At 38.8% G+C, this 16320-nt stretch overlaps 1 long non-coding RNA gene across 9 annotated transcripts in view; it reads left to right on the plus strand.

The window, feature by feature from the left end:
- The window catches only part of LOC110470892 (uncharacterized), a 206537-nt gene that overhangs the window by 58059 nt on the left and 132158 nt on the right, over positions 1 to 16320 (plus strand). The gene's annotated exons all lie outside the window — the stretch shown is intronic.

Below are 16320 nucleotides of genomic sequence, written 5' to 3' on the forward strand. Positions count from 1 at the left end.
TCGAGGTAAGAGAGGACTCATAATTTTTTAGTGATTTACTGCTGCTGTTGGAGCAGTGGTAATCAAAACTGCTTGAGCAGTTCTATCTGCTTTCTTAGGGGTTTTAAGACCCATCCACTTCTGAGCTCCAGGCTGGTGGCAAGGTCTGTTCTATGTTTACAACAAACTCCTTTTTGCACACGTGGTGTCTTCTCCCAAACCAACACATCAACTCAGATGGGATCAGGTTTTTTTTGTGAGACCTGCTGGGGAAGAGTGCACATTTAGAACAGCTGCAAATGAACTAAATGCTAGCTGGAAATGGTCAGGCAACAGTCCAAGCTAACATTAGAACAACAGAGAGGGTGAAACAAAGTGCTTATTTTTTTTTCTGAATCAATAACTCTGTCCAGGTTGACTTCAAGGTGTTGCTTACTTCATTGCTGTGCATCACATAATTAATTTTTTCTGCATTTGGAGATCCAATTTGTGCAGCAGGCTTCCCACTGAGGCTTTACCTAGGTTTTAGTTTAATTTAACTGCAGGCTTGGTGTTTTTCCTGTGTGTTTACTTCTCCTCCCTGTGCTTCTAAATCTAACTCCTCATTGGGAAAACAAGGAAGCATTGCGGTTAAAAGCCTAATGGAGAAGCTGGCTCCGGAAAGCTGTATTCTCACCCCCGGAGAAATCTTGGAAATGTTGCAGGCCTATGGTAACTAATGCTGCCTTTGCAATGATAAATTTATTCCTTCATTTGCAAGCAAAATTGATGCACATTGCTAGGTCTTGATGACCTGTGTTTTTTTTTTTTTTTTTAATTTTTATTTTTGTGGGGGGAGGGGTTTGGTTTTTTTTCTGCTTTTTCTGTAAGTTTCCCCTGTTTGTATGACACTGTGTGAGATTTGGAAAGAATTCCTTTCAGGACTAAAGGAATCATGCAGTCACATTTCCAGCTTTTCTGTTTGACTCAAACAAACAAGGAAGAGAAATCTATTATACACTGCTCTGTATGGGAATGATTTGAGCTACTCAGCAGCCTTTCTTTAAAACTCTGTCCTTAAAAAGGTAAGTCACTCCTTCACCACTCCGTCTCAAATTTCTAGCATAAAAGCTGGATTGAAAAGCCAAGGAACTGGAAAATAAGACAGATACATGTGGCCAATACATTTCACTGGAAAAACTTTGCTAGCAGTCAAGCCTCGTGCTGCTGTATATGATTATTAGTTGCAAAATAGCATTACTTGAATGTTATTACTGAACATTAAAGAACATTTCACTTCTAATTATGGAATAAGAAGAAGAGCTTGCAACTTACCTACCAAACATTTGCTTTGCACACATGAAAGTTTTAATTTTTAAAGTATTTTTCATTTAAAAACCCCTGGAAACAGGCTACTTTATTTTGCAGCCTCCTGGTAACTTGAAGGTGCCAGTGAGGAAAGAAAAAACCTTCACACCTTAAAGTTTACATTTAATTAAAACGCATTACACTATTTTGATTAAAATACTTTAATTGAGCAAAGGGTGAAAATATTTTTCAGCTTAATTAGAGACTTGGTGATTGAGGACCTGAAAAAAGAACTTTTTAAGATCATTTAGGACACTCCTGAAAGAGTATGGGGAGGAAGTTCCTCAGGTCAGTTGACCTACCTTCTTTCTGTTGTAAGAAATTGCACCAAAAAAATTTCCACCAGTCTCATATAAAAGCTGGTCTTGATTTTACCCCCACTACTTCTATTGCAGGAGTTTTTCAAGGCTTATTCTACTTTTTTAAAAGCAAAAGAGCAATTAATAGCAGTTCTGCAAATTGAATGACTTCAATCTTTGGCACAGAGAATATTGCATAAGGACTGTAAGTTATTAATGATAATATTAGCCTGTTACCTAAGACATCTTTACCAGTAGATCTTCAAGTTCTTTAAAAATGAAGCAACTGTCAGGATCTCCATTTTCATATGGGGAATTAAAGCTTTGCCGAGTGAGATGATGTACTCAAGGTCATCTCAGTTAACTAATAGCATAGCTGGCATTAGAAAGCAAATCTGTACCGTTCCAGGCCACTCTGTTATCCAGCAGATCACAATGACTTCGCCTAAGGTTAGAAGGATCGCTTGATTGGTGATAAAACAGTGTTAACTACTGAGGCCAGGATTTTTGAAAGAACCTTGGGGCTTAAAATGCATGTCTCCCACACACAGCAGTGCAGGGGTATCATGATCTGACCCTGAAAATCCTGAAATATCCCATTGTGTTTAATTTTCTCTCTGAAAGATGCAAGCTGTAACAGCTCTGTCTCACAGTCCCATTTTTATTAAATGTATATACATAGGAGATGATGCTCTGCCCTGTTTTTGAGGCCATTCAATTAAGCTTATAATTAGAGATTTGCTGCTGCAGCAGAGAAACAGATAGTTACAATACTGCTTCCACTGAGCCCCACTGAACTCAGAGCAGCACAGACACAGCCAGAGACGATTCCTTCTGGAAACTGTTTACTGCCTGAACAGAGTAGTCCAAAGGTGGCAGAGAGGCACAGAAAAATGATATGACTTGTGTCATCTGTAATGGACTTGGAACAGACCCAAGAGCAGTTTCTGCTCCTTGATTCAGCTCCAAGCCTTCCTCAAGGAAGATCTTTCTGTGCGGTTTTACACTTGCAGTAGGAGCATGTAAGGCCAGATATTTAAAACTACTTTTCTGCTAGTCATCTGTAGACAGAAAACAATCTTAGGCTTAACTCTGCTCTCTGAAGTCCATGTGGGTGTAGATTGGGACATTTAGGTATCTACATGCTTATTTAAAACTTCAGGTTGAATGCCAACACTTTTCTAGCAACAACTTTGCACCAGAGGCAGAGCTCTTACCCATTGCTGAGCATCTTGCTGTTGGATGGTGCACACCTTCCAAGTGACAGGAGTGGGCAGGAGGGGATGGAAAACACAAGGGGAAGCTGGAAGCTGCCTGGTTGCTGCTGTAGGATGTCTGGGGCTTGCTCAGCATCTGAGCTGGCTGGGCCCTCCAGCTACAGCTACACCTGAGCCAGTCCCTCTCTGCCTGTGTGAGGTTAGGTCCTGGTGTGGCAATCCTGATTACCTGGGACAGAAAGCAGTCAGAAAAAAGGGAGCTCCCCAGTTCAAACATCTTTCCAAGAGCTCCTCTCTGGAGGTAAGTACTGTTCTTTGCCCTGTGCTCTTTGGTAATATCCACACTTTTTTTTGAGAGAACAGATTGCAGGATGGAAAACACAGACAACAACTTAATCATGTGTCTTGTCTGGGTCTTGTCTGATGCATTTTATTTCTTGGGGTGTTTTTGCCTATTTTTAAAATATTTTTTAGCAGAAATGCTTACCACCTTGGAACTGAAAAGCCAAGTTTGATGGTAGCTGTGCTGCATAATTTGAAAGTAGCAAGAAGCCATGGTTTCTAAGTAGCATAGTTCCAGCGCCCTCAATATCATGGCTTTAGGAAACAAACAACATTCACAGTGTTTTGATCTGTTATAATGGATATTACTATCGCATCTGTTATTTCATAGTAATAGTTGTTGAACTGCAGATAAAAGATCTGCTTTGGATACCAGGCTGAACATAGAAGAATCCAAGACATGCTTATAAACACAGCCCCCCATGCATATACATGTATTCCTTATAACTGCAAAGGCATTAATTTTCCTGTTTAAAAAACCTAAAAAACCAAAGAAAGATCCTTTGTCTTTGTCTTTGAAACTTTTTCATAAGCAGATATACCAGCTCCCAGATTGATTCTTTCCAGAGCACAAAAAGAAAGATATCGGAAGATTACTATTGTTCAGAACCACAGATTTAAAAAAGACATTGTCTTGAGAGAAAATAAAAAATTCTAGATAAATTTCCAGATCCTTAGGAAGAGAATATCATTAATAGACAATTAAACTTTTTCAGATTTAAATCAAAACCTTAGTTCTCAAGTGGTTGCATCCAAAAATTCTTTTTCGACTTCTTTTGATGTTGTGTTTCAACATTGTGAGACAGGACTGAAATTTTCCATCACATTCTCATTTGTAATAAAAATATTGCCCTACATATGGTTCTGTAGTTATAATTAGTCTGTCTTCAAATTTTAATTGCCTTTTAGGTTATCAAATCTCAATAGTTTATGTAATTCAATGTATAATATTCATTGAATTATAAGAAATGGTTACAGCTGAGGAGAAACTTATCTTGAATTACAATATAGCCATTTTTCTATTCAAAAACTATCCATGACCAAACAGTGATGAGTTGAAATACAGTGATTGTTTTAGGGACCCCTAACACTATGTGTATAGTACTTTGAAGTCTGATGTCCATTACCATTTTTACCAGCAGCATTGATCCAGTTATGCAGAAAGCTAAAAGGAAAGGACAACTAAAGGAACTGTAGCCAAATATCTTCAAAGAGAAAGTAATATTTTTGCTTTTTCAATATTCAACTAGCTGTATGTTTTAGGGATACATTAATCAATAATCTAGTGAGTGACAGAAATGTTATAATTAATATGCAGTTTCCAAAATTTAAAATAAATTTGGCTTATCTCTGTGACAGCGAGTAACTCCTAATGTCATTTTCCAAGAAATATATGAAAAGAGAATTTATAGTAGGAAGTCCATCTCATTTTGTAAGAAAAACAGATGTTCATTAATAAACAGGCTGACCATGGAGCACTGGAACTACCATCTGGATGGGATGTTGTACAGGGTTCCCCCCCCAACTTCCCCTTAACAATTTAGTCAGTGAAGTTCTGGTAGGGATCAAGTGATCTAAATTTTTTTTATAGCATGTTTGGAAATATGTTAATCTTCTGTTCTTTCCTTCACATAATTTCTCCCTTCATACCTTTAAACAAGTTTATAAAAGGAGCAAGCCATAAAGCATTACAGAAAGTTGCAGAAATTAAAAAAAAAAAAAAAGAAAAAGGAGTTAGCTGTAGGAGATTCTCTTATTTGTCCTTGCAAATCTGCAGGCAGTGTATAAAGTCTTCTCCATTCATGTGCCTCAGCCATAGTACCTGAGAATTCTCTGTGTGTGCTCATGCTCTTTGTTGGCTGGATTGAAGCAGCACCTAAAAATATCAGGCAAAATCAGCCTCCTTCTCTGCTCTGTTCTGCACCTATGTGCAGGGAAAGCATGTCCTCACTACTGAAGAAACTGCGCTCCTGTAGGCAGTGATGTTCATGTACTAAACTGTGATAGTAGTGACATGGAAGTGTCTTTTAGGTGGATGACGTGTAAATCGTCATTATGGTAGACCTCTGTGCACATGATGAGATGTAGTGTCACCCTTATTTTATGTAGGGAAAAATGATGCTGCAGACAAAGCCAAGAACTGAAAAGCAGATACCCTTATTTCTGTATGAGAGTCTTGGTGCATGATGATGCTTTTCTTTTTTACCTCAGTGTATTGTTTAAGACCTTCCAAGAGTCCCTACCTGTCCTTGCCCATTTGTAAAATGGTATAGAAAGGCTTATCTAACTGCTGGGATGCTGAGAGGCTTTACCCTGCTGTGGGAATCTCTGAGATACTGGGATAAGAGATCAGGATATTTTATCACACAAAGTTTTCACAATATTTCTTGCGGCTGGTGCAAGGGAGTAGCACTACATATGTCAGATCAAGCAAGGTACTCCAGTTGTCAGATAATTACAAGCTCTTATTAAGTAATTAATGTTCGTGGACTCCCCTTAATATTTGTGTGCCTACTCCAGTCAGTGTTACTACATTCTATTGAGACTCCTAAATACTTTCTTAGCAACCAAAACAAGAAACGACTTGATATTAAACATGTTACCAATTCTGTAGTCACTATTGGCTGACAACTCTACACTGCTTATTAATTTCCTGCAATGTACTGTTTATTGATATTGCCTTTATTGTGGTACCTCACCTCAGCCATGAAGGGAGGACATGCACCTCCATCTCGAGCTAATGGCATTGCTGCCAATGCTGCAGGGAGGCTGAAGAGCAATGTGACTAATAAAACACAACCAATAAAAATATGAAAGAAAAAATGTCCCTACTAGAAGGAAATGCATATTCCAAGTGCTTGCACAGCGCCTGGGGCTGTTAATCATCACTCCATGGGCACCCCTAAACAACTCTAAACAACAGTTAGAAAAGGATCAGATGGCTGTTTAGGGGACTTGGCAGAGTGGTATTTGTTTGACTGGCAGGTGGCCATGCTTGCAAGGTGCGCTTTCAATAACAAGAGTGGCTTAAACATGAAGATGAAGGATTTTACTCATATGCTGTCTTTAGGACTCTTTTCCACTTTGTGTGAAGAGATAAAGGAGGTGCTGGACTTAAAGGGCACTGGCTCACTGCAGAGAGTGGTGGGGCCTGCCGAGCAGACCTCTGTAAAGGGCAAGCTGGAAGTAGCAGTTTCAAGCAGTTTACCTGTACTGGCTTGTCCTGGGGGAAAAAAAAAAATCTCTGTACTACTGATTAATAGCTCTTCCCTCCCTGTTTCTTGCTGCATTTGTCATGGAAGAAGCTTGTGAACATCCTTTCCTCCTCTCCAAGTGCATATGTAAACTCTCCTCTCATCTCCAATTCATTAATCATAAACACTTTTGTAATGTGCGTTTCTTCTCCTCCCCTTTCCCTTCTGAACGCATCCCCATGCCATTCTTTTCCCTTGACTGCTCCTGCCAAGGGACTGTGCTGCCCATGGTGGTGGCCCAGTTACTGCTGTGTGCAAGGTGCCCCGTAGGTGCCCAGGGCAGCTCACCTCCTGAGGCTGGATGTTCTACATATTGTGGAAGCAGAGGTTTGCTGTTGAACTGCTTTCCAGCCTGGCTCTATGACAGTGGTGCTGTGGGGCTGACTTGGCCAGTATCTATCATTTTGCAGGAAGTAAAAAATTACACGTAATCATCATCAGTCATTCATTATCAGCCCCTCTCAGCCTGCTGCTGGGCAAAGCTTCCTCCTCTGTTTGTTTCCCTCATGCTGATTGCTGCAGATAGTTATTTATATATTTATTTTTGCCAGAACTTTGCCACCCTTGGAAAGCAAAGTTGGCAAGTGATAATACAGCATGGATTGCCAAAATCCGGTTCCCCTTGCCTCTCATTAAAAAAAAAAAATTGGTTTACTGCTGGTGATCCACATTTACAGAGTTGCTTGGACAAGAAATTGTGGAGTTTGCTGAGTTTTAGCGAGAGATATGAAGGCACACTGGTACAGACTTCAGTAGGGACTGGTGATCAGAGCACATACCTGAAAGTCCTGGTGGGATCCCGTGACCTGATCTAAAGTCCTTGCCAAAAATTCTGCCATCACCCTTACCACCCTGATGCTATCTGTGCTGTAGGCATGCCTTCCCCAGTAGCAGTGGGGAAATAAAGCTTGTTTGACTTCACCTAAACTCAAAGGAGTAGCAAGAAGAGAGTTTTGAACCTTCTGAGAGAAAACTGGATTTTTAAAAAGATCAGTGATTCCAATCCACATAAGCATCCAGGGGCTTGGAGACTCAGCCAAACTTTTCTGAATTAAAAATACTGAGGGATTAGGCTTTCCTGAGAGTTTTTCCTAATGCTTCCTGCTTTGAGTGGACTTTTTGGTACATATTTCTCTCTATTGCTTCACAGGTTCAAAGCCACCGAAAGGTCTCATATAGGAAGGAAAAGTATTTTTTAAATACTGTGTTAACTTTATCTGTTCCAAGTGGGAATAAATAATGTAGTCTATACAATGACAACAGGAAAGATCATTACTTTTGCATTAGGATTCTCAGTGTTGCTAGTGAAGCCAAGGCTCTAGACCTTGGCCCTTGGAAACCTTTCAGTGCCCATGGCTATCTGATGAAACCTCACTCACCTCCCCAGAACTGCAGCAGCTTTGTTGCCAGAACACAGAGGCAGAAAAGTTTCCAAGTCACATGTATTTTAGACATACACACTCCTTGCCCTGAAGTGTCTAAGTTTTTCCTGATGAGCATTCATAAAGCTACCTAGTATGTTTCATAAAGCTGTCTGGCTGCAGCAGGTCTCAGAGAAGTTTCTTTCTTTATTAAATTGTCTTGAGAGTGGCAGAGGAAACGTAACCCTGACCTGCTCTAGGAGGCCTAGTGGTTGTGAGTTTGTGTGCATGTATCTTTGAGATTAAACTGCTCAGAGCATCCACACAGCTGGGAGATGGGAAATGGAGCTGTACTTGCAGGCAAGAAGTGTTTACTCTTCCTCTTCCCTTCTGCAGAGAGTTGGGTCAAGAGGATTTGTTGCTTTCTGGTCAGGCTGCCCCATCTCCACCCACACTGTCTTTTTCCCCTACACATAGCACCAGGAAGCATAAACCCTTGCAATCCCCCATGAGAAATGTAATGTGATCCTTGTAAAGTGTGTGACACAGGGAGTCATGGAAATAATGAATTTAATGTAACAGGCTACGCACCTCCAAACTGCAGTATCTAGAGGGAAAAATTAGCCGTTTTGGCATTCCTGTTCAGGAGAGGAGCATCTACCTATCTGTAGAGTCAGAACTTTTGGTGAAGGAGCCTCTGGACAGTTTAGCTGAATTTTTTGCATGGCTCAGGAACCCGAAAAACCTGTAGCATTATCCGGTATCTTGCTGCATGTTCCTAACTTGTATGTACCTCATGAGAATAGATGTCCTTGATGGTGGGATTTTCAAAACTGTCGGCATTCTTACGCTTCTAAATCTCTTTGAAAATATTTGTTTCTGATTATGCATCTTTTCTCATCTTCATATTACTAACTTTTGCAATTTACCAGTTTCTTAGAGTTGCACCTAACCTGAATGTTACACATTTGATGAATATTGATAACACTTGTAGGGACCCAGCCTCAGAAGAAAGCTTAAGACAATGAACCTTAAGCTAGCTTTCCTCTTTGTCATACAGATAAAAATAGTAAGAATGATAATAGCTGAGGAAACACATATTTGTCTTTGCAATGTGGATTAATGATAGAATTTGTGTTGGGTGACTTCTCAAATGCTAAAAATTCATCAAAAGTGAGATAGATCCCTCCCTTTTTGTTTCAAAGGTGAAGTTTGAATGGAAAATGGGAATCAAATACCTTATTCTCTCTGTCTTCTGACAAATTGGTTTTACTAAAGCAAAATACGACCTTTTGGCCACCATAAATATCTTCACAAAATTATTCCTTTTCAAATGAAGAGAAATTTACCATTTTTTTATTACAGTTTACTTAGTTTGCTTTCAGTGAAAATATGTAAATATAATACTTTGGTATTGGTACAATTGCTCTTTCCTGGTTTATTCTGGAAAGGAGCTTCCTGTGTTATGAAATTAGTCCAGTGAAAATAGAGGTTATTTCATTTTACCATACCTGCTGAACTTACCGGAAGGTGTACATTTAAACCTGGAATTTGTATTTTCTGTTTAAATATTCTAGTGCAAACACAAGCCTTACAGTCTCAGTAGTTTGACTGATTTCTTGTTTTACATGGTATGGGTTTTATTTGATTTAGGATTCAGTACTACAGGAGAAAATAAAAGTGAAATAATCCAGAAGCCTATAATAAGAGATACTTTGAGAAAGAATGCTCTACAAATTGTTTACTTGCTATGAGCTTTCACTCTTTGGATTCACTCACAAATTTCCAGCAAGTAAATTGTCTGCATGTGTATCTGTGGGCACATGTGCTGTGGATATACAGTAAAATGTGCCTGGCTATAGATTTTTGTTACAAACGGAAAAGTCAGCCTATTGTTCCTAAGTTGAAAATATAAATTCATTTATGTCTTTCTAATTTTGCAATTTTGCATGCTATTAATATGAGATCAGTTTGCAGTTTTGCAGCTCACATGTCCTTAAACCTCCAAGCAAAACCCATAGATTTATGAACCCAGGTGAATCAAAGCTTCAAGAAAAGCTCTCACAGAACAGAGATTTGCACAATTCTTATCTTCTGCAAAATTATTCAAGCAGATAGTAGAGACAATCTTTTTTATAGTATATGGGAAGTGAGGAAAAAGAGACTAGCAGTGTAAGCACTACACTTGGTAAAATGTCTCCTCACCTTCTGTAAGAATTTTGATTGATAGATTCCTCTGCAATCTCCTCTATTAGGCTAAAGAGTCACCTGCATGTTGCAAGTTTAACTTGCTAAGCTTTTTAATTTACTCCCATAAGAAAGAGGTATTCTATGCTGTAGTTTATTAAACCCACTTTTTCGATCTGCCTCAGTGCCAGATACATACCTGAAAAAGAGATCTGAGCACATATTGGATAGTGGGGTATCCAATATGTGAGTACCAGTATTGGTTTCTTTCTTTGTCTTTTCCCTTCCCCCACCCCGTAAAGTAGTTAGTCTTTATAGATTATAAAGCCAGAAGGGACCACTACAATCATCAAATCTGACCTCCTGTTTAACACAGGCCATAGGCTTTGCTGAATTAATTCCTGTCTGAACTAGAGCATATCTTTTCGAAAGTCAACTTCTCACTTCCCAGCATATGAAAAGGTCTCCCATGACACCTATAGACCTTTCATAATGGACAGATTCTTCCCATGATACAGACAAATTGAGTTTTTCCTGGGAGGTACTGCCCCACTCTGAGCTGATAAAGGAAGACCCAGGAACTACAGGTATGCTGTGATTACTTCTTTTGCACTCTGTGGTGTTCCAGGAGCTTGTGCATCTTCTGCTTTATGAGATATACTTGGCCTAGGGGAGCTAAGTGGAGGGATGAGGGAGAAGAGGAGGTGCATAATGGTATGGCCTCCAGCACTGTTATTTATGACAGTATCCTTCCAGCAATCTGTTCCTGCATAGGGTGAAGGCATGGTTTCAATTCTGCCCTTGAAACATGGATTAAGCAATGTTGCTAATACATATTTGTCCCTGCGGCTGTCAAACATTTCACTGATACTAGACTCTGTAGACAGCTTAATAGCTAGGTCTTCTGTCAATGTTACTGCAGCAGTGTCTCCTTTGCTTTAAGATGCTGTTCAGATTTATTCAAGCAATAGGTGTAGCACAGTGCTTGGTAAATAGCTGCACCTGACTGTGTGCTTGTATCATCACTGCTTTCTGACATCCCAAGTGACCAGATGAAATGGATGGACTAGGGAAACCAAGTGCTGAGAAGAATCCAGTGAGTGAAAGTTGGAAAGATCATCTATCTTGTCCCTATTTTATGTCTCCTAACAGAGTTACATGCACAATGCATTATTATTCTAGAAGTCTCTGAACAATAACTACTATCCACAGTGGCTGAAAATGTGTGTAGCCAGCAATATTGGACAAATGGTTTTGTTATTGTTGTTAGTATGATGCTTTTTTTACTTGTGTTGATGTAATCTAGGTGTTGCTGGTTTTCATGTAACAGTATTTTACATGTGACCCAATTTAATTAATCTAGATGCTAGAGATCAAAATTTTACATGAGAAATAAGAACCAAGAGTATGATATGTGTCTACACATGATGACAATGTTTTGCTACCTATTCAAAAAACAAAATATGATTGAAAAATACTATTTTTCCAGTCTGTAAAATTACAGTTCACCTGTATAAAGGGATGTGATGAGTATTTGGCTTCTCAGTGCTATTGCCACTAACTGATGGCAGAATGGTGATTGGTGTTATCTCTACCTCATACTTGCTTCACTTCTGAACTCTGACTTTTTACACTACCAAATTTCTAGTGATAGTTTTCTGCTGGAGCAGAATTTTTCTCTTCATCATTGGTTATTGAAAAGCAATGATGAATACCTCCAAATCTCACCCCATTAGCTAAAAATACTTTCATGGGTTATTTGTACTCCTCAGCACATTATTTCCTCTCCCTAACATTTGCAGATAACTAAGTGACCCTGATTGGCAGGACACCACACTGAAAAAGTCTGAGTCTGGGGCAGAGTCTGGGTTAGAGGCTTGCATTGTGCACAAGGGCACTTCTACCGTGGGAAGCTCTGGGCTCTGCCGTGTGTGAAGCAGCAAACAATGAGGCCAGCTGTTGAGGCCTTGGCAAGATGTGAGCACACACAATCTCCTAAACCCCCACACATCTGAAATGAAGCAAATGCCTGATCTTTTGGACTTCCTTTCACCTGCCTCGAGTTTATTTTTTCTTTTAATACTGATTACAGGGCTGGAAGAAAAGTGCTTCTAGACCTTGTTTAGTACCATTTTCTGTGAGGAACCAGACGTCAGAGTGCTTTAGAATTTAACTCCTACAATACCTGCTACAGAAATTACTGTAATTATTATAGTAATTTGTTCAGCACCAATAGTCAAGTGCACAATCACACTTTGGAAAAGACTTATTCTGTGTGACTTTGCTGTAGCTTCAGACTTTCTTTGCAAGCCTCCAGAGATATGAAGAGCTTAGCTCTGACCTACATTTCTTCTACTGAGTCCACTTTTGCTTACTCTGCTTTGCCAAAAATACCTTTATGTCCTTTCCTTTGCCTTTCTACCTATTTCCATGATCTATTGGTAACTGTTCAATCCTCTCTAAAATTGCTATTTTGCCTTGAGAATAATGGAATGAAAAATGCACTGTGATTAGTCTTATGTGTAGTATGGAGAAATAACATTTTTATTTTCTCTCTCAATTCTAAGGCAACTATTTCAGGAGTGGGAGGGGATTTAGCATGCTTGGTATTTTTTTATTTTCTAGAACATGGAGCCTGAAGTAGGGGACAGTGTCCTCGCACACATCATTTTTAAATTGCCTATTTTTATTTTTCTTGAAAACTCTTGAAAACTCAGTGTTCATGTTCTTTCACAAACTTTTCTACTTTCCTACCTGGTTGTTGTGAACTGATGGTTGAAATAAATATTCTGGGAAGGGCACTTGACTACATGACAAGAAGTGAAAAATGTGACTTTTTATAATATTGATGAAATTAAATGGTTTTAGTCATCACTGGAAACTTGGCAATTTTGGTCATATCAGACCTGAATTTCTTCTTGGTGTGAGTCATCCTCCTAAATAAAGAAGAGAATAAACTTACTTGCATGTCCTTACTGGGAACTGTTGTCCACTTTCATCTACTTCTAACATCCAAGCTGACACTGTTTTTTAATATTTAGTAGTCTATCTTTACTGACCTTCATTTCTTTGCCAGTCCCCTTGGGCATGTGTTCTGGTTTATTACCTAGCCTACCTCCCATTTTCTGGTCTGCTAGGGGTTTGGTAGGATTAAATCAATGCTCAGGGAAGGAAAGCAAGCCTTATGATCAGCTTGACCAATCCAAAAGTCTGACTGCCGAATTACAAGTAGCAAATAATGTCAGTACTACACACTGTTTATGAACAATTTGCAGACTGAAATTGGTTTGCCCAAAACTTCTATTGGACAGCTTCAAATAGAAAATGAACTTGCAAAAACTGCGGTTTGTTCACAAACTGCATTCTTGAGTAGGACAAATTATGTGGTGAAAAGTCTGCCTGCTGTTAACTTCACCAAAGGAGACATAAGAAGCTGCTGATGCCACTGGAGAGAGCTGAGGACCCATCACCCCTACTGTATAAGAATATTGTTTAAATGAAAGAACTCATGTGAAACGAAGCAAATGATGGAATAAACATTGCAGATGCAATTGACGATGCATGACATCTTGTATGAATTAGAAATTAAAGTTAATATTCCTTAGATCGAGAAATTACCAGCTTGTACCCAATCTCCTTTAAAGTCTTAATTCTAAAGATGCAATCTTTAACTTGCCAGAAACTCAGACTGCAGTTGTACTGAGTCATCCAAGATACCTCACCCTTCTTTCTTGCCTTAGTTCCTCCTCCTTCCCAGGACTGACCCCATAAAAACCTAACAAGGAAGGGGGCATGGTCCAAATGATGTGACATCTTTGCGACAGTCATGGTCCATAGTTCTTTCATTTATGCAAATCCAGTCAGGTATTCTGATGTGTCAGCTGTATGTAACGTGAACACATCTAAAATGACAACCGTACTTTGCTCTGATAATTGTCCTGCCATTGCCTGTGACACAGGTATATCATCAGCTGCTCTTTCAGTTGCCCTGGCTGAGGAGAATAGATGCTGAATAGCAATTTTTTTAGCTGAAGGGTGTTTGAGTGTTATGTTACTATGTAGTCTCCTAGGCTGAATTTCATAATTATGAAATAAGTTTAGAAGGAACTTTTGACCATTTTCTTTAGAAACATTTAATAAATTCTTTCTGAGCTGCAACTCTCAGTAAAGTCAAAAGCATTTCCTTTCTGCCTCTGAGGACAACATTTTGTCCATAGATTGTAACTTAAATGTATTTTTATCTGAAGTACTATGTTTCAAAGGCTGGTAAGAGATTTATTGTGATGTATTAAACCATCTGTTTCCAAGGACTGTGCTTCGCATTCCAGCATTAGCCAGTGCTTGTGGTGCTGTGTTTTTGATTCTCAAAGCTCCTTTGCCATTTTAACTTATTTGTAGGTAACAGAGTGTTTTCACTGACTGGTAAAGTAGTTGTCCTTGAGCAGTCAAATCTTGAGCAGTCTACAGGGGAGGTTATCTGCAGGAGTACTTGCAACTTTTGCTACTGATTTTTTTCTTTACCTGTGCAGACTCCTAATAAATTTTGGAATCTATAAAAAATTAAATGCAAAGTAGCAGGTTTTCCAAAATGCATCAGTGAATGAAGAAAATACTTTTACAGAGGGATGTACAAGATATTAAATTATTTTTCTATAGCTAGCTATAAGATGAAATATATTTTAGTCTATTTCAATAAAACATGTAGGTCAAAATGGTACAGGTCTGTGGGTGATCAAAGTTCAAATGGTGTGAACTCTTCTTTCATCTGCAAAGAAAACAGCAGTTGTCAGGGAGGTTTTCTTTCTCTGTAAGCATTGTACTCAAACTCAGAGAGCTTTTGGAGGTGTTCAGTGCTGGCACTCTTTTGTTATGATTGGAAGAAAATAAAATTTTGAGAGATAACAGTTTATTTGCCAAAACGGGCAGGCTTGGCTCTACCAAACCTGTTCACAAAATCTGGGAAAAGTGAATATGACAGATACAGATGAAAAAACAGGCACAATTTTGCTGTCTGGGAAACATTTGAATTTTGCTACTTTTGTTATTTTTTAAATATTGTCCAGTCCAACATGGCTTTTCATGCATAATAGTGACTTGGGAGCAGATAAGCATATATTGACTGCATGGCTGGTAAGTAAAGTGCAGGAAAAGAATAAGAAAGGGCCATCACCACCTCCAACCAACCGTCCAGAATCCTGCTGTTTTAAAGTAGCTTGATTTCCACAGATATCATGACATTCAATTCCTTCTCCTAATCAATGTTTTTGCCTTTCAATGCCCTGACGATCCCAAATTTCAAGAAACTATTTGTTCTCTTGATGTAAATAAAGCAATTAATTCTTCAAGGCTAGTTTCTTGCTTTGTGAGAGGATAGATTATTTCACATTAAAAGGGAAAGTCAGAGGTTTCCTTTTCTCCTTAATCTCTGTCTGTGTTTTCATAAGAAGGAAACACCAGCCAGGGCTGTTCTAGGCATGAGTAAGAGATCCTAGCAGCATCTCCAAGGATTCACATGGTATTTCCTGGCAAATATGCTGTCTATGTGGCTGAATTGTGTTGCTCTGCTTGTGCTGCTGAGGAATTGCTGTCTTCTGACACAGTTTTTGAACTCAAAAATTCAAGAAGCCTACAAAAATAATATGGTTTAGGTATTACCATGACTACCAACTAAAGGTAATAGAGAAAATAGCTTGTTTGCCTTAATCTCTAGTCACACACAAAACAAATATACAGGCAATTATTATAGAATTCTCAGAAAGTGAACTTCAAGCATACAATCAAAGCAAACTCAGAGCAACTCATAAGCAAATATTAAGAGCTTGAGCTCTTTGGTTTTATATTTTTTTTTTCATTCTGATTTGGGTGTTGCTTCACTAATCTTGTTAGAAACACAGACATTATTAAAGTGGCTGTCTAGGTTCTTAGTAAAATCAGGCATAATTTTTTTCATTATTGTAAGTTTTCTACTTTCAGTAGTACTGCAGATAGCAGTGAATCAAGGTTATGTCACATTAGTCCTAAGGCTGGTTTTGCAGAATAAAATATTTCATTTACAGGCTCTGGTTAAAAATGTAGCATTTCTGAGTGATGGAAACCTGTATGATGCAGCCTTGGTATAATATCTGGTATACTGTACTTTGAGGAATGAGCAGGAGCACTGAGTGCTGACACAACCATTGAACAGATGATCTTACATTTAGAGTATGGTATATTATTCTGAATAGAATTAATCTAGCAAAATATTCCAGAAAGGGTGCTGATATCTTGCCTTCTGAAGGCTAATTTTTGGAGGAGGTCTGTCAATTTATCTTTCTGTTTCAAGTGGATTCTCAGT

The sequence above is a fragment of the Lonchura striata genome, chromosome 2, assembly GCF_050655825.1.
Source record: "Lonchura striata isolate lonStrDom1 chromosome 2, ASM5065582v1, whole genome shotgun sequence".
Taxonomy (NCBI): domain Eukaryota; kingdom Metazoa; phylum Chordata; class Aves; order Passeriformes; family Estrildidae; genus Lonchura; species Lonchura striata.